Source organism: Notamacropus eugenii, chromosome X (genome assembly GCF_028372415.1).
Source record: "Notamacropus eugenii isolate mMacEug1 chromosome X, mMacEug1.pri_v2, whole genome shotgun sequence".
In the NCBI taxonomy this organism is placed as follows: Eukaryota; Metazoa; Chordata; class Mammalia; order Diprotodontia; family Macropodidae; genus Notamacropus; species Notamacropus eugenii.
The window spans coordinates 14,204,923-14,222,354 of record NC_092879.1 but is presented as its reverse complement, the minus strand read 5'-3'; the positions used below and the strand labels follow the sequence as shown (position 1 = coordinate 14,222,354).

General features: G+C 41.1%; 1 pseudogene; it reads right to left on the bottom strand.

Annotated features, from left to right (window-relative positions):
* Nucleotides 1–2,999: 2,999 nt before the first annotated feature.
* Nucleotides 3,000–7,704, bottom strand: LOC140516258 (F-box only protein 3-like; annotated as a pseudogene).
* Nucleotides 7,705–17,432: the final 9,728 nt, after the last annotated feature.

Genomic DNA, 17,432 nt, shown 5'->3' with positions numbered 1-17,432 from the left:
AACTTCCAGTCTTGGAGGAAGAACTTGAGATTAACAGCTATTCCTGGTCAGGGAACCATAAATCAGAAGGTTTAGGGGTGCTGGGGACCACAACATAGCGACACGCTGGGTCCTGCTAGAATGAATTCGACTCAAGCCTTCTTATAGCCAAAGAAAACAAAGTTTATTAAAGATTCGCCAAATTGGGTTGACTCTTAAGGAGCCTAAGTATTTCAGATAGAATCCCAGCTAGACAAAGTCTGAGCTGGATTGAATCTGAGCCTTTCATTTTGTTCTTACTAAAGTCACAAAGGGGAAAGAATTCTAGGAAGATGGCAGAGTAGGTAAAAATCTTTTCACTCTCCAAATTTCCTCCTCAAAAAAAGGACAGATGATGGGCTTAGAGGGTCAGAATTAAACATGGGGTGAAGCATTTGTCCTGCTAAAACATTTGAGAAAACCCCAGGAAAGACCTGACCCTCAGACCTGAGTGAAGGGCAAACACCTCTAAGCCCACTCTTCTGAATAAACAAATCATAAGCCCTGGAGGCAGCTTGGTGGAAAGGGTGCCTCAGTCTTAGGAACTTTCATCTCCTTGACAGTGTGGGAGTCTGCAATCTGAGTAGGAAAAGATTGAAGGACCATCCACCATTGAAGGCCACCAAGCACAGCTGTGCTGACATTTCCTGGGTTGTGACTGTATGCAAAAGGAACTAGCACATACGTGGTGAGGTCAGTAATGAGGGACAGGGACTTTGGTGGCTGTGGGCACTGATAGGGGAGCAGAGACCCTGGTTTCAGTTCCAGAACAGAGAGGAGAGCTGTCTTTTGCAAACACTGGAAGGACCTCAGGGAACAAGATGAGTTGGAAGGACAGTCTGACTAAAAGCCCCAACCATGACTTAGGAGGGGAGGGTCCAAGGTTGGGCCCAAAGAGAGACCTCTGAAAATAATAATAAGAAGGACCTGAGGCTTGGGGCATCATTCCCCATACCTTGAGACTATAACTTGGTTACACTGATAGCTGCTAAAAACTAAACAATATAAAATATAAATAAATAATTAAAAATGAGTAAGCAAAGAGAAAGAACTCATCCACAGATAGCTACGATGGGGCTAGAGAAGATTGGAGTTCATTTTCAGAGGAAGATCCTGGACCCAAAAAGCCACTCCTTTTGCAATCAGAAGCATCAAATGAACCCAAGCACTAAAATCGTTCTTTGAAGGACTTAAAAAGGGCGTAAACTATAAAATATAAGTGATTGACGAATATTAGAAAAAATAATAGTAATCTAAGAAAGTTGCCTATTATATCTAGAAAATTATGAAAAGAAGCACAACAATATGGAAACAGAGAATAAAAAGTCAAGGAAGAAAAATATTCCTTGAAAACTAGAATTGGCAAAGGGAAGCTAATGACTTTGTAAGACACAAAGAAATAATAAAACACAGTCAAAAGAATGAGAGAAATAGGAGAAATAAGGAAACATCTCCTCAGGAGAACAAATATTCTGGAATGCTATTCCAGGAGAAATAACTTAAACATAGTCAGACTACCTGAAAAGTATAATACTAAAAAGAACCTTGATGGAATGTCACACTAATCATCAAGGAAAATTACCCTGAGGTTCTAGAACAAGAAGGCAAAGCAGCAAAAGAAGAACAGTCCATGCATCACCACCTGAAAGGGATCTCAGGAGAAAATTTATGGGAATATCAAATCCAAATTTCAAAGCTCCCAGGGGACAGAGAAAATTTTGGAAGCAACACGAAGAAAGCAATATAAATATCATGAAGTTATGCACACAACTATGAAAGACCTAGGAGCTGCTACAATGAAGGACCTTAGATCTTGCAAAATTAAATTACATAGAGCAAAAGAGCTAGAGTTATGCCCAAGGGTAGTTTACCCAGCAAAGTAAAGTATAATCGGAAATGAACAAAAATGGATAATGGATAATGACCACAAAGACTTTTAGGTTTTTGTGACAAGAAAATCTCCAAAATTGAAAAGTCAAAATATAGAATCTAGGAGAAAAATATGGTGGATATTGAAGACCAATTATAAAGTACCCGGGAAAACCTGTTTACTCCCTGTGTGTGAAAATATTAGCAGTGCACTTATGTTTGACATCATTATTTGGGTATTTGGAAAGAAAAGTGTGTACTAAACTGAGAATGACAGGTTGATTTTTTTTTTAACTTTTAAATATCTGATATTAAGCACCTGCAAGATTTCATTCCAAATTCAGAATCTGATAATTTTGAAAAACCTCTGTTTCAGGAAAACAAATTTAGCTTAACATAAAATTATGTCACTTCTCACAAAGTTAAGACAGTTTATAAAGCATAAAAAAGCAGAAATCTTATTTACAAATATATATACTATGGGAGTTATTGCCAAGATTGCTCCAGTTAGCAGTGAACAACATGGCATATGCTTTAGTATACCACATTCTAAGATGACTGCAATGGGAATTAAATTCAAGGATGGATTATCTTCAAGGGGAGAAGGGTCCCTGGTGTCTTCGGTGGATATACATGGAGAGGACCCCTAAAATATGTTCCTGGGCTAAAAAGGGCTAGTTACAAGTGTGTTTCCTCTGTATAGAACTCACAGTGTCAGGAAACGATAACCCAAGGATTGAAGATGGCTGAGGATCTTGTAGATCTGCACTACTACCTTTCTACTGCTGCCACATTTGCAATACATGTATATATAAAAAAACGACCCTCCCCATCTCCACCTACACACACCCAATTTCTGTAAGTACTACAAATGCGAAATACTTTAAACAAGGCAGTAATATCAGCCCCGCCGCTCGAGAACAAATTTCGCATTTGACATAAGTAAACAAAAACTTTCCTTCCACCTCCTCCTTCTTACAGAAAACACAAAAAGCCCAAATCAACTCCTAAGACAAATGTCTGGTAGAAACCACAGCTTGGCCCGATGCCAGCTTGCAACCCAAAGACAGATGATATTTATTTACACTCTTCTGAAACACTGAGACGCTGGCTCAGATGTGCGGAGGGCAGTGGCTGGAGACCAGGGGAATAGTTGATGAGTCTAGGCTCACCACAGTCATCAGAATCTGTGGAATCTTCTTCTTCATCTTCTTCCATCACAAAACATTCATCATGGCTGGTTTTTCTTGGGGTTGTGGAGATCTTGAAGGTGGAAGATACCAAAAAGAATCGGGGAATGGACATGTGGAATATCCTGTCCTTGTAGTAAAGGAGATGAAAAATATCCATGTGTCCTGATGTGTTGGAGAACGTGGTACAGTTGGTGTAGTCATACACCGGGCCAGAGCTGAGGATGGCAGACTCTCCCACCCCTTCAGGTCATTGAAACTCTTCGATTTCACCTTTAGCGTTGGTGATTCTCCAATATCTGCTGTCTAACTGACAAGTCTTCTCAGGAAGAGCATCTTTAGACATCTCAGTCCTGATTTGGTAAGTGAAGAAATAGTGAGGCAGATGAACAAGGCTAAGTTCTGGGAGAAACGACGTGCACACAGACACTGTGATGTCTCCAGTTGTTACCACACATGCTTTATCACGAACATACCTGAAAATCTGGTTTCTGATGATAAGAGTAGCCCCTGTTGCAACATTATGCACCTAAGAGGTAAACCATTCTGAATAAGAAGCACCTGTAATGAACATATTAATTCCTGCCGGATTCTGAGCCATCTGGTCTGGACACTGATAGAAGATCTCATGCTTGTTGCAGCCTTCTACACTTTCCAATGCAATATACTGACTCATCCCAGTGTGTATGCGGAAAGTGAGCCGGAGACACCACTTCAGACTCTGCCTATGCTGGAATCCACCTGCAGCCGTGTCGATGGCCAGCAAATCCTTGGAGCAGTAGTGGTTGGAAAGGGTCATGCTACCCATCAACCTGGGAACTACCAGCTTCTGCCCATTGTGGATCTGAAAAGAGGAGCAGTAGTCATTTGGAAGCTTGCACCCAATCTATACTTCCACGGCGTCCAGCTCTCACTCCTCCACGCTGTCTTTCAGAGATCCGATCATCCTTAGACACCTCTGACCCAAGTATCCTTCCAGGTCATCCAAGACTTTTTTAAGAGTAGCGTAATGTTGACTATATCTTCCCAGATCAACATAAGTGTCTCTGAAGAGAGCTTTCCAACTCTTGTCCTTCTGCCTTTTTTTTTTTTTTTGCCTCTGACAAAAGCCAGTATGTCTTGTCTCCTCCAGAGAGGATCATGGTTTGATAGCTGGTTTAATCGTCGGCTCACACAGCTGCAGCTGATGAGGTCCTGAGTCCAGGAAGGAGAATACGAGCAGCAGGGGGTCAGTGGGCAGCAGCTCCAGGCACAGCTCGGGCTCCTCTGCCTAGGCAGATTCTAAAATAAAACTGTAGGAAGAGATAGTAAGGAGTAATCATGTCACACAAATGGAGCATGAAAGGAAAAACTGATACACAACTAACTACGAGGATGGAGGGCAGTTAGTGCTGTGATCTTCTCATGTGGAATGGGTTAAAGAGGGAACAACGCACATATGTACATACATACATACATACATACACACAAACATGTCTTCTAAATTCAGAAAGAAATAAGAGGGCAAGGGGATAGCATGGGGTGAGAGGATGAGGGAGAGAATTTTAGAGGGGGTTAGTAGGTTAAGGAATGGGATGGCCACATAGTGGGAAGAAATGAAATAGAGGAGTTAGGAGGGGTACGGTACATAGGGTGAGAAGGATGGCAATGAAAATTAGGAGGGTGGAAAATACACTACAAGTAATTGTAGATCAGAATGTGAATGACATGAATTTACCCATAAAATACAGATAGATAGCTGATTAAAACTGTAATTCAACATGATATTGCTTTCAGGAAACAGTATAAAAATGAGAGAGCAGTAGTTGAAATAAGTGTGCAAAAAGGGGGGGGAACTATAATCATAAACTCAGAAAAGGTTATGGCTAAAATAGGTTAAATCAGAAGTGAAAACTAGAGAAACTACATTGTCAGCAATATTATTTGATACTATTTGACACCAATTAAAATTCTAGACAGTGTAAAATATGTAAGTGAATATATGCTGAAACAGACTTAGTCACTATGTGAACATAAATATAAAATATGTTTTATGCAGTTGAACGCTGATAATTGAAGAAATATTTATTCTTCGTGGGTAGTTAAAGCCAATATAATTTTTAAGGTGACCATTTTTTCCTAATTCAATGTCTTCCCAATCAAGCTGTTAAAAATTTGTTTTACTTTGGAAAAAAAAGTAATAACATTTTTCATTTGGAAGAAAAAAGGTCAGGAATTTCAAAGACAACAGGGACAAAAGAATGTAAAGGAAGTAGATTCAGCACTATCAGACCTTAAAGTATATTATAAGGTGAGAGCATTGCTGAAATGGAAAAAGAATAATTTCGTCTATTTTAAATAAAAATTTTCATGTAAACATAAGACTTATATAACCAAGAACAGAAGGAATGAAGAAAATTATCTTAGACAATAGCTCAGATATTTGTAATTGTGTTGGAATATTGCTGTGGTATAGGAAGTGCTGAGCTGGCTGATTTAGAAAAATATGGAAAGACCTGTACTTTGGAAGGACGATGCTATGCACCTTCAGAGAAAGAAACAGGAGGAAATAAGCATAGATGTGTCTTACATATATTTTTATAAGTATGTATTTATAGATACATATATGCAGATATATACATAAACTTATACTATATATATATATATATATATATATAGGTATACACATACACACATATATAGGTGTGAATATATATGTGTGTGTATATATACATATATACATATATACATCCATGCTTAATTGTTGTCTTCATGGGAGGGAGGGGAAAATAAACTAAAGAGTGCACAGCACAGAACAATAGAAAACTTAGAAGGAAGTAAAGAAAGACATGCTAAGTGGGTCAGTAGTGGCAAAGTATTGGCCCAAGGAGGCAAGCCATGGAGAGGCAGGGATTCAGAAGTGCTTGGCAAAGGGGAACTGAGTGGCAATTGGACTTTCATTGATGGGAAGGAAGTTGCAGGTTATCAACAGAATAGAGGTGGGAATTTTCAGCTTCAGTTGGATGCTATAGGAATCAAGGATGGGGAAAGAAGTTGGAATGCCCCGTGAAAACTCATGTGCCCTATCCTTTCCCAGCCTGGGCATGTCAGTAGGGTTCTGCCCACAAGGGAACGACTGCTTCTCCCACCACCTGCAGAGATAAACCTCATGGATACCTATCTGTAAGACTGTCCTGTCCTCAAAATAACCTGAAGATTCTAGAAGCAATTACTAAATCCAATTTTTGTAAAAATCAGAACAGAAGTAGAAGAGATCAGTTTCAGCAGCAAAGCTATAAACATTCATCAATAAGCCAAACTGATTGGAGTAAATACTATAATTAGGAGAAAGCCAAAGGAAAGCGCCATAGAGAAAGAGGTGGTCTCCATTAAAGTATACTCCAACTTGACCTATTCCAATGGGCTAGCTATGATTGTCCCAGGCGTGGGATGGAAATTAGGACATAAACACAGGCACACAAACAGAGGCATACAGAAACAAACTCACACATTTTCCCACATACTGGTGCACCAATGATGGAGCACTGAATGGGATGAATCTGGGACAAGCCCATACACTCATACACAGAAAGACTTGCCCCTAATCTTCAACACTCACATTTGTGAACTCAGAAATTATTCAATAATGAATTTTAATCTGTTTCAACTGGAAATCCAGGTGAGGACACAAAGGAAAGTCTCAAAAGTGCCTTTGGCAATATCTGAGTGACTTAGGACATGGAGAGATAGGGCAGCCATAAGCAAGGCAGGCGGAGAACCTTACCTCCTAGGGAAATTCTTATGGAAAAGAATGATGGAAGATTTTAAAATATTACCTCAGAAATGAGGATTCCTATATTCCATTGGCCACTGACTTGACCAAGTACTCACGAAGTACTTACATCTTCACTCTATGTATTCATTCATCTGAGCATTAATATGTTCTTCTTATGTAGTGAGTGTATGAATTCTCTCCTATACTGCCTAGTTATTCATATCAGTACTCATATGTCCTATCGTTATATGTATTCTGTAGGAGACTCTGAAGACTTAAGGATGAGTATGCATTGATGAATAGAGAGGATATGTAAATAAATGAACTTTATGACTTCTTTCCCATATATACCACGATATGATCATATGTGTATCCGCACATACTCATATACCAATGTACACACTACACATGCACATGTACACACACATATATGAGGAGATTCATTCAGTTCTCATAAAGAGGAAAAGAAAGAGAAAAAGAAAGATACAAAGGCAAAAAACATGCAGAGGAAATATTCCAGCACTTATGCACACAAAGCCCAGCAGTTCTGAAGAGATGGACAGAGGGCCGCTTGGACACACAGCAGAGGGTCGTTGTCCCTGGGCCCCGGGTCCTTTCCATCAGTACCCGGCTCCTGAAGTGACAACAGTCACGTAATGCTGCTGAGAGATCCGTCGTCTTGTAGCGGTGGTGGGATGGGGGAAATGAGCTTGAGAGGGCTGTGGGGGAGGAGAAATGAGTCCCAGTGGGTGGATGGGGTGGGGATGCTGACAGCAAGGAGTCCCTGAGTGAGATACCTGAAGCTAGCCACAGAAGGGAGGAGCGAGGTCGGCGGGAGGAAGGCTCCTGCTGCATAAAAGTCACGTCTGACATCATCGGCCACTGGTACCCAGCCAGAGTCCACCTTGCCCAGAGCCAAATCCGCTTTGCTGGTGGCTCTCTGAGTACCTTGGAGACTGGGAGTGGATATCTAAGGGGTGAGGGATGCCAGCGGGCCAACTCAAAGCCCTTAACATTCTAATTTGTATCCTGCCTGGTTGGTTTCCTTATATACAATTCTTTTTCGATACCTTAGTGTAATTACCTACTTACTATTCCTCACACACGAAACGTAATTTCAAAAGTCTCCCATGGTTGCACAAAGTGCCTGGCAAGTAGCAGGGGATCAACGAAAATTTATTGAATTGAATTCAAAGTAGGTGCATATTAAATGTTTGTTGATCGATTATTTGCCATTGACCAGCAGCCCAGGCTTTTTGTGATATCTCGTGTTCAGTCAGGATACTGCTGTTTACTTAAAGTTCAGGAGGAAGAAAAATACTTCAAATGTCCTCTTTTATTGACATCAAATATTATTTCATGGTTATATTCTATGTTGTGTTCAACTTCTAATATTCCACACAGATGAATTCCAGAGTCTACTTTTATTGGATTTGATGCTGTGGGACAGTTTACTCCTGGTTAAGGGGAAAAGGAATGGAGGTAAATGAAGTCCTGAGATTAGAACATGAAGGAAGTAATGAATTCCTTCAGTGCAAGTAGGAATTCAGGCCAAATCATCAGTATCAAAATTACCTAAGAGCCTCTAGATTGTAACAAAAGCCATCTGATGTAGGACAAGAATTCGTGGCTATGGAGACACCACCGAGTTGGTTTCAACCTCCAATGCACCAATTACTCAACTAAGACACTGATATTACCCAATCACAAGCCCAATACTCAGAGCAACTTAAAAAAACAAAAATGTGTGATCTTAATTTTGATGGGAATTTGTTAAAAACTATCAACAATTTGAATGTGCTTGGACCACTGTGAATTAAGGCACAGTAATGGCACTGGTGAGCAGGGCTAGTAAATTCAAAAGAACAATCACTCTGGGAGTATACGAATAAGATAGTAAGTAAGGCTACATCTGTGGTAATTGTACTCAGTAAGCAGTAGGGCTGGGATTCCAATCCTGCTCCTCTATTTGCAAGTGAAAGAATCCACTGATCACATCCTGAAAGATACCTCAAAAGAAAAACTTCTCCGACTATTGTAACCAAATTCCAGAGTTCCCAGGTCAAGGAGAAAATTTTTTTTCAAGATATAGCTTTAGCATTTTATTTTTTTCAGCGACTATCTTAATGTTTTAATAATATAGTTTTAGAAAACATATATGTCCTGTTAGCATTTAAACTAGTTCACCAGGTGACTTTTTATTTATATGTTTAAGTTTTCAACATTCATTTCCACAAAATTTTGAGCTCCAAATTTTCTCCCAATCTCTCTGCTCCCCTTACCGCCAAACGTCTTGCATTCTGATTGCCCCTTCCAACAATGTGCCCTCCCTTCTAACACCTGGACCTTCCCTTTTCCCCATCTTCTCTCTTGTCCTGTAGGGCAATATAGATTTCTATACCCCATCACCTCTATTTCTTATTTCCCAGTTTTACACAAAAACAATTCTCAACATTTGCTCCTAAAACTTTGAGTTCCAACTTCTCTTCCTTCCTCTCTCCCTACTCATCCCCACTGAGACGGCAAGCAATCCAGTACAGGCTATAAGTGTGGAGCTTTGCAAAAGACTTCCATTATAGTCATGTTGTGTAAGACAACTACATTTCCTTCCATCCTCTGCTGCCCCCATTTATTCTGTTAGCTCTTTTGATCTTGTCCCTCTCCAAAAGTCTTTACTTCTAATTACTCCCTCCTCCCATTTGCCCTCCCCTTCTATCACCCCCCTCACCTCACCTTTCCCCTTCTCCCCTACTTTCCTGTAATGTAATATAGATTTTGATATCAAATTGATTGAGCATTTTATTCCCTCCTTAAGTCAAATGCGATAAGGGTAATCTTCACTTTTTCCCTCTCAACTCCTCCCTTTTCTCCTCCATTGATAAAGCTTTTTCTTGCCTCTTTTATGAGAGATAATTTGCCACCATTCCATTTCTCCCTTTCTCCTCCCAATATATTCCTCTCTAACCCATTAATTTTACTTTATTAAATATCCCTTCTTATTCAACTCACCCTGCGCTCTGCGTGTGTGTGTGTGTGTACAAAATCCTTCCAACTACTCAAATACAGAGAAAAGTTTCAAGAGCTACAAGTATTGTCTTTCCACATACGAATGTGAAAAGTTCAACTTTAGAAAATCCCTTATGATTTCTCTTTCCTGTTTACAATTTCATGATTCTCTTGATTCTTGTGTTTGAAAGTCAAATGTTCTATTCAGCTCTGGTCTTTCCATCAAGAAAGCTTGAAAGTCCTCTATTTCATTGAATGATCATTTTTCCCCTGAAGTATTATACTCAGTTTTACTGAGTAGGTGATTGTTGGTTTTGATCCTAGTTCCTTTGACTTCTGGAGTAACATATTCCAAGCCCTTCAATCGCTTAATGTAGAACCTGCCACATACTGTGCTATCCTGATTGTATTTCCACAGTACTCGATTTATTTCTTTCTATCTGATTAAAATATTTTCTCCTGGACATGGGAACCCTGAAATTTGGCTACAGTATTCGTAAGAGTTTCTCTTTTTGGATCTCTTTCAGGAGGTGATTGGTGGATTTTTTCAATATTTATGCTGCCCTCTGATTCTAGCATATCAAGGAAGTTTTCCTTAATAATTTCATGTAAGATGACTTGGAGCCTCTTTTTTTGATGTTGGCTGTCATGTAGTCCCTTAATTTTTAAATTGTCTCTCCTGGATCTACTTTACAAGTTAGTTGATTTTTCCAGTGAGACATTTCACATTATCTTCTGTTTTTCATTATTTTGGTTTTGTTTTCTAATTTCCTGGTTTCCCATAAAATCATTGGCTTCCATTTGCTCCATTTTAACTTTTAGAGAACTGATTTCTTCAGTGAGCCTTTGAATCTCCTTTACCATTTAGCTAATTCTACTTTTTAAAGGATCCTTCTCCTCATTGGCTTTTTGGACCACTTTTGCCAATTGAGTTAGCCTATTTTTAAAGCTACTATTTTGTTCAGCATTTTTTCGAATCTCCTCTAGCAAGCTGCTGACTCGCTTTTCATGATTTTCTTGTATTTCTCTTCCCAATTTTTCCTCCACCTCTCTTCTTTGATTTTCAAAATGCTTTTTGAGCTCTTCTATGGATTGAGACCATTGCATAATTATTTTGGAGGATTTGGATGCAGAAGCCTGGGCTTTTAGGTCTTCCTCTCATGGTACGTACTGATTTTCCTCATCTGAAATGATGGAAGAAAATACCTGTTCACCATGGAAATAGCCTTCTGTAGTCTCATTTGCCTCCCTTTTCTCTGCATTTTCCCAGTCACTTACTTGACTTTTCAGTCCTTTGTCAAGAGGAGGGTAACCTCTGGGTACCTGTAAGTTCCCAGTTCCTCCAAGGTGGCACAGTCATGGAAGAGGGGTTCACTCCTATCCTGGCCTTCTCTCTGGTCTGATAGCATCCAGAAGCACTTTGTTCTGCCCAGGATCTGCCAGCAGGTTTCCCTCTCTAGACCCACCCCTCAGCTCTACCACCAGCACTCTTCTCCACCTCAGGAGATCTACTCAGGGCTGAAATTCAGACCAGCAGCTCAATTCTCCCAGGGTCTTTAAGTGGAGAGCTCCAAAATTGTATGCTGCCACTATAGTGACTACTGCTGGCAGGTCCAGATCACATTCCCTTCTTACTCAGGTGAAAGAGATTTCTCACTGACATTTGAAGTTGTCTTTGGCATTTGTGGGTTGAGCAATCCTGGAAGTGCTTCTGCTGGTGTGCCCTGAAGCCTGTTCTGGTCATGTCCCTGCTACTCCATGCAGTCCATGCTGGGTTGTACTCCACTCCATTCTGTACTCCATTTGGCCTTCCAGGCTGTCTTGGGCTAGAAGTATCCTTCACTTTGTCGTTTTGTGGCTTCTGCTGCTCTAGAATTTGTTTAGAGTCATTTTTATAGGTTTTTTATGGGATATGTGGGGGGAGCTTCTACAGGTCTGTCTTTCTACTCTGCCATCTTGGCTCTGCTCCCCTATTGGGTTGACTCTTAAGGAGCCTTACTCTTGTATTGTCAACTGGACCAGATAGAGTCTCAGCTAGAGAGAGAAAGAGCTGGATTGAATCTGAGCAACTCAAGTGATTTTTCTAAGAGCACACAGCTAGTACCTTTCTGAGGCAGAATTTTATTATGGGTTCTCCTGTATTGAAACTCAGTGCTAAATCCACTGTACCCTGCTGACTTCTATTCCTCCATCTCATTAAATTACATTCATCTCTCTAGAAGGTCTAAGACTAATGGCATGAGGAATGATTTGAGGGTTTTGATGTTAAAAGGAAAAACAACTTCCCCTCAATGGAAAGGTTCCTCTATTAAGGACTCAGTAGATCTTCATTGGCCCGAAATGAATTCTTTATCTTCCTGTCTACATAACACTCTATCATGAAGTTGTCACTTCCTGTACTCCAGCTTTGCCTCTTGCTGATCTGAGAGGTTTCAAAGGATTTAGACAACAATTTAGTTAATGAGACAGAAACAGAAACAAAAATCATTTCAACACCAAAGATGTCCAAAATCTCCTGCAGGCATCCCATCATAGAAACAATTGAATCCAATTATACTGACTTATGCATCAGAGGACACATAAGGTGACAGTATAGTTTTACCATCCTAAGGTTTTGAGGAAAAATTGCTCTCCAATGGAATATGATAGGAATGCATCGTGTCGTTGTCACTCAGATACCTTTATTTGATGTTTTCCATAGGTATTAGTACATCAAATATTGTCATACAGGAGCAAAAAAGACTGGCTATTTGTAAAGCCTGGGTCCCGGGTTATCTTTTCTCAGAAAATATTCTTTGTACAGCTACTGTGCTAAGGAAAAAGAATAATGGAACTCATGAGATCAATTGCCCTTTTCTTCCAGGTGACCAATTTCAAAACTCTACAGAGCTATTGACAGTGAAGCTGCTATGCTTAAAAAAGAGCTAATGGAAATTTCAACAGAACACCGCTTTCTACTTTACATTTGAAGGTCTGGCAGGGGCAGATTAAGAAATTTTCAATAACTTTGTCTATGGAAATAGTTGAAAAATTAGCAAAGAATTCTTAGACTCAGAAAAATTTCGGAGAACATTAATTAGTTGATGGTCAAAGAAAATCTGAGATATCACTTCCCTGTTCATTGGCTTTTAAGTCAGCTCACTCTTGAAAAGCCCCATTTGTTGAGCCCTTACTGCCTGTCCAACATAGGGCTAGGCTCTGCAGACAAGGGAAGGTAGAGAAGGAGACAGATGAGGAGTAAGGGAACAGCACTCCCTGAGAAGTGCCTCAACATGCCTCCCAGAAGTAAATAGCCTTGCGGGGGGCGGAGCCAAGATGGCGGAGTAGAAAGACGCACATACACATAGCTCTGAACCCACAACCCATAGAATGGCTACAGGGAAGTAACTCACGGCGAATTCCGCACCCAGAGGCCACGGAACATTGGAGCGAGGGAGATTTCTGTTCCAGAGAGACCTGCAAACCTCTCGCGGGGGGGTCCTTCGCGCTGCGGACTGGGCGCCGGGACTGGGAGCTGAGTGCAGCCCTGCCGCGGCCGCGGCACCGAGAGGAAAAGATCCGAGCAGGCTTCACAGACAGGATCTCCAGCGGCCACGCGGGTCCCCCCACCCACAGAGGGATCTGCAAACCTCTCGCAAAAGGTCCATCGCGCTGCAGACGCAAAGCCCAGCCCAGACCTGCTGCGGCCACAGCTGCGGCACTGAGAGAAACAGATCCGAGCAGGCTTCAGGGACAGGATCTCCAGCGGCCACACAAGTCCCTCCACCCACAGGTGACAGGGGTGGGTGAGAGAGTCTCTTTGGCGGGTCGAGAGGGGAGTGGGGTGCCCCCATAATTCAGGCCCCCCCCCCGGGAGGTAGAAGCTGAGAGGCGGCTGCAGACAGGGGCTCCCCAAGCGGGCGGGAGCCTGAATCCATTGCGGAAGGTCTGTGCATAAACCCCCTGAGGGAACTGAGCCTGAGAGGTGGCCCTGCCCCGACCTCAGCACCAGAACATAATCTCATACTGAATAGCAGCCCTGCCCCCGCCAAAAGCCCTGAGGCTGGAAGCAGCATTTGAATCTCAGACCACAAACACGGGCTGGGAGGATCAGGAGGTGAGGTGGGTGTGAGGAAAATATTCAGAGGTCAAGTCACTGGCTGGGAAAATGCCCAGAAAAGGGAAAAGAAATAAGACTATAGAAGGTTACTTTCTTGGCGAACAGGCATCTCCTCCCTTCCCTTCTGATGAGGAAGAACAATGCTTACCATCAGGCAAAGACAAAGAAATCAAGGCTTCTGTGTCCCAGCCCACCCAATGGGCTCAGGCCATGGAAGAGCTCAAAAAGAATTTTGAAAATCAAGTTAGAGAGGTGGAGGAAAAGCTGGGAAGAGAAATGAGAGACATGAAGTCAAAGCATGAACAGCAGATCAGCTCCCTGCTAAGGGAGACCCAAAAAAATGTTGAAGAAATTAACACCTTGAAAACTAGCCTAACTCAATTGGCAAAAGAGGTTCAAAAAGCCAATGAGGAGAAGAATGCTTTCAAAAGCAGAATTAGCCAAATGGAAAAGGAGATTCAAAAGCTCACTGAAGAAAATAGTTCTTTCAAAATTAGAATGACACAGATGGAGGCTAATGACTTTATGCAAAACCAAGAAATCACAGAACAAAGAGAGAAGAATGGAAAAATGGAAGATAATGTGAAATATCTCATTGGAAAAACAACAGACCTAAAAAATAGATCCAGGAGAGACAATTTAAAAATTATGGGACTACCTGAAAGCCATGATCAAAAGAAGAGCCTAGACATCATCCTTCATGAAATTATCAAGGAAAACTGCCCTGAGATTCTAGAACCAGAGGGCAAAATAAATATTCAAGGAATCCACAGAACACCGCCTGAAAGAGATCCAAAAAGAGAAACTCCTAGGAACATTGTGGCCAAATTCCAGAGTTCCCAGGTCAAGGAGAAAATACTGCAGGCAGCTAGAAAGAAACAATTCAAGTATTGTGGAAATACAATCAGGATAACACAAGATCTAGCAGCCTCTACATTAAGGGATCGAAGGGCATGAAACAGTATATTCCAGAAGTCAAAGGAACTAGGAATAAAACCAAGAATCACCTACCCAGCAAAACTGACTATAATACTTCAGGGGAAAAAATGGTCTTTCAATGAAATAGAGGATTTTCAAGTATTCTTGATGAAAAGACCAGAGCTGAAAAGAAAATTTGACTTTCAAACACAAGAATGAAGAGAACCATGAAAAGGTGAACAGCAAAGTGAAGTCATAAGGGACTTACTAAAGCTGAACTGTTTACATTCCTACATGGAAAGACAATATTTGTAACTCTTGAAACATTTCAGTATCTGGGTACTGGGTGGGATTACACATGCACACACGCTCACATACATAGAGACAGAATGCACAGAGTGAATTGAATAGGATGGGATCATATCTTTAAAACAAAATGAAATCAAGCAGTGAGAGAGAAATATATTGGGAAGAGAAAGGGAGAAATTGAATGGGGCAAATTATCTCTCATAAAAGAGGCAATCGAAAGACTCATTAGTGGAGGGATAAAGAGGGGAGGTGAGAGAAAAACATGAAGTTTACTCTCATCACATTCCACTAAAGAAAAGAATAAAGTGCACACTCATTTTGGTAGGAAAACCTATCTCACAATACAGGAAAGTGGGGGATAAGGGGACAAGCAGGGTGGGGGGGATGATAGAAGGCAGGGCATGAGGAGGAGAGTGCAATTCGAGGTCGACACTCATGGGGAGGGATAGGATCAAAAGAGAATAGAAGTAATGGGGGACAGGATAGGATGGAGGGAAATATAGTTAGTCCTATACAACACAACTATTATGGAAGTCATTTGCAAAACTACACAGATATGGCCTATATTGAATTGCTTGCCTTCCAAAGGGAAGGGGTGGGGAGGGAGGGAGGAAGAGAAGTTGGAACTCAAAGTGTTTGGATCAACTGTCGAGTAATGTTCTTGCCACTAGGAAATAAGAAAAACAGGTAAAGGGGTATAGAAAGCTATCTGCCCCTACAGGACAAAAGAGAAGATGGAGACAAGGGCAGAGAGGGATGATAGAAGAGAGAGCAGATTGGTCATAGGGGCAATTAGAATGCTTGGTGTTTGGGGGGGGAGGGGATAAAAGGGGAGAAAATTTGTAACCCAAAATTTTGTGAAAATGAATGTTAAAAGTTAAATAAATAAATTTAATAATAAAAAAAAATAAAAATAAAAAAAGAAAACAAACCAAAAAAAAAAAGTAAATAGCCTTGCTCTTTTCTTCTCCTTCCCATTTTCTCTCACTTGGAGTCACCAAGTTAGACATTGTTTTGTTGATAGCAAACCTCCTTATCTGGAAACAGAAAGAAGTGGAGACTGGAAACTGGGTCACTTTGTGGTAGAATGGCGGGAATTTGCATGTGCAGTCAAAGAGACCTGGGATCAAATCTTGCCTCTGTCACTGATGACCTGTGTAACCTCGAGCAAGTCACTTAAAGACTCTGACTTTCAGTTTCCAGATCAGCAAAATGATAAGTTTTCATTACATCACCTCTGAGATCCCTTCCATCACCAGATCTCCGTTATTGTGTTTGACTTTAAGCAAGTGACATCTCTTGGGACCTCAGTTTCTTCATCTGTAAATTGAATAATTTAGGTAGAGAGCCTCAGACAATCCTTTTATTTCTTATTCTAATATCCTGTGCATGGTCTTGCACTGGTGCATGGTCAACTGTGTAAATTAGAGAATTGGGCTAGATATGATATCTAAGGTGCCTCCCATTTCCATTTCTAGGATCCTATCATCCTGTGTACCCATTGAAGGCCTTAAAAGAATGACTGGCTAGAAAGTGACTGAAGACTGAAGAAAAACACCACACATTTGAGGATGTTGGAGTGTCTGAAAGGAGAAAGATGCCTTTGTTCTGAATGGAATGCATCAGCTGGATAGGGTCGGAGAACATGCTTCACAGGCAATGAAACAAATGAAAAGCCTGAGAGACAGAGAGAGTGTAATTAACAATCGGTTTGTTAAGTAGCATGGTCAGTGCTCTGTCTCCATAATGAAAGACAAAACCATGGAGATGACTGAATGCTTAAATACCTTTGGAGACGAGATGCTCCCGAGTGGTGAAAATTAACCCTGAGACTCAGCCATGAACCGTAACCTGGACAAAGGAATCCATGTCTACACAGACTAGTCTGGTTGTTCTCCTTTATGAGCTGGATTACCCCACTCGAAACTGTGGGACTCACAGACTTAATGCTTCAGTGCTGGAATTCCCCTAGATGACATTCTGTTTACACTCTAAAGAGTGGTGAGGTCCCCTACTTGGTTTAGAGTTGGAGTCCAAGGCCTACTCCTGAAGGCAATGATTACAAGGATATCCTTGTTCTCTGGTTTTCTATACTTTCAGCATTATTGTTAAGTTGTTTTGTTTTTTTTTTTTCAAACGGGCCCAGACAGGACTGTCAAATGGTGCAAGAACAGTGAACTTGGAACCAAGGAGAACAGATTTCCAGACTGGCTTTAAGTTACTTCCTTGCTACGTAACACTGGGCAGGTCATTGAACCATTATTTGCCT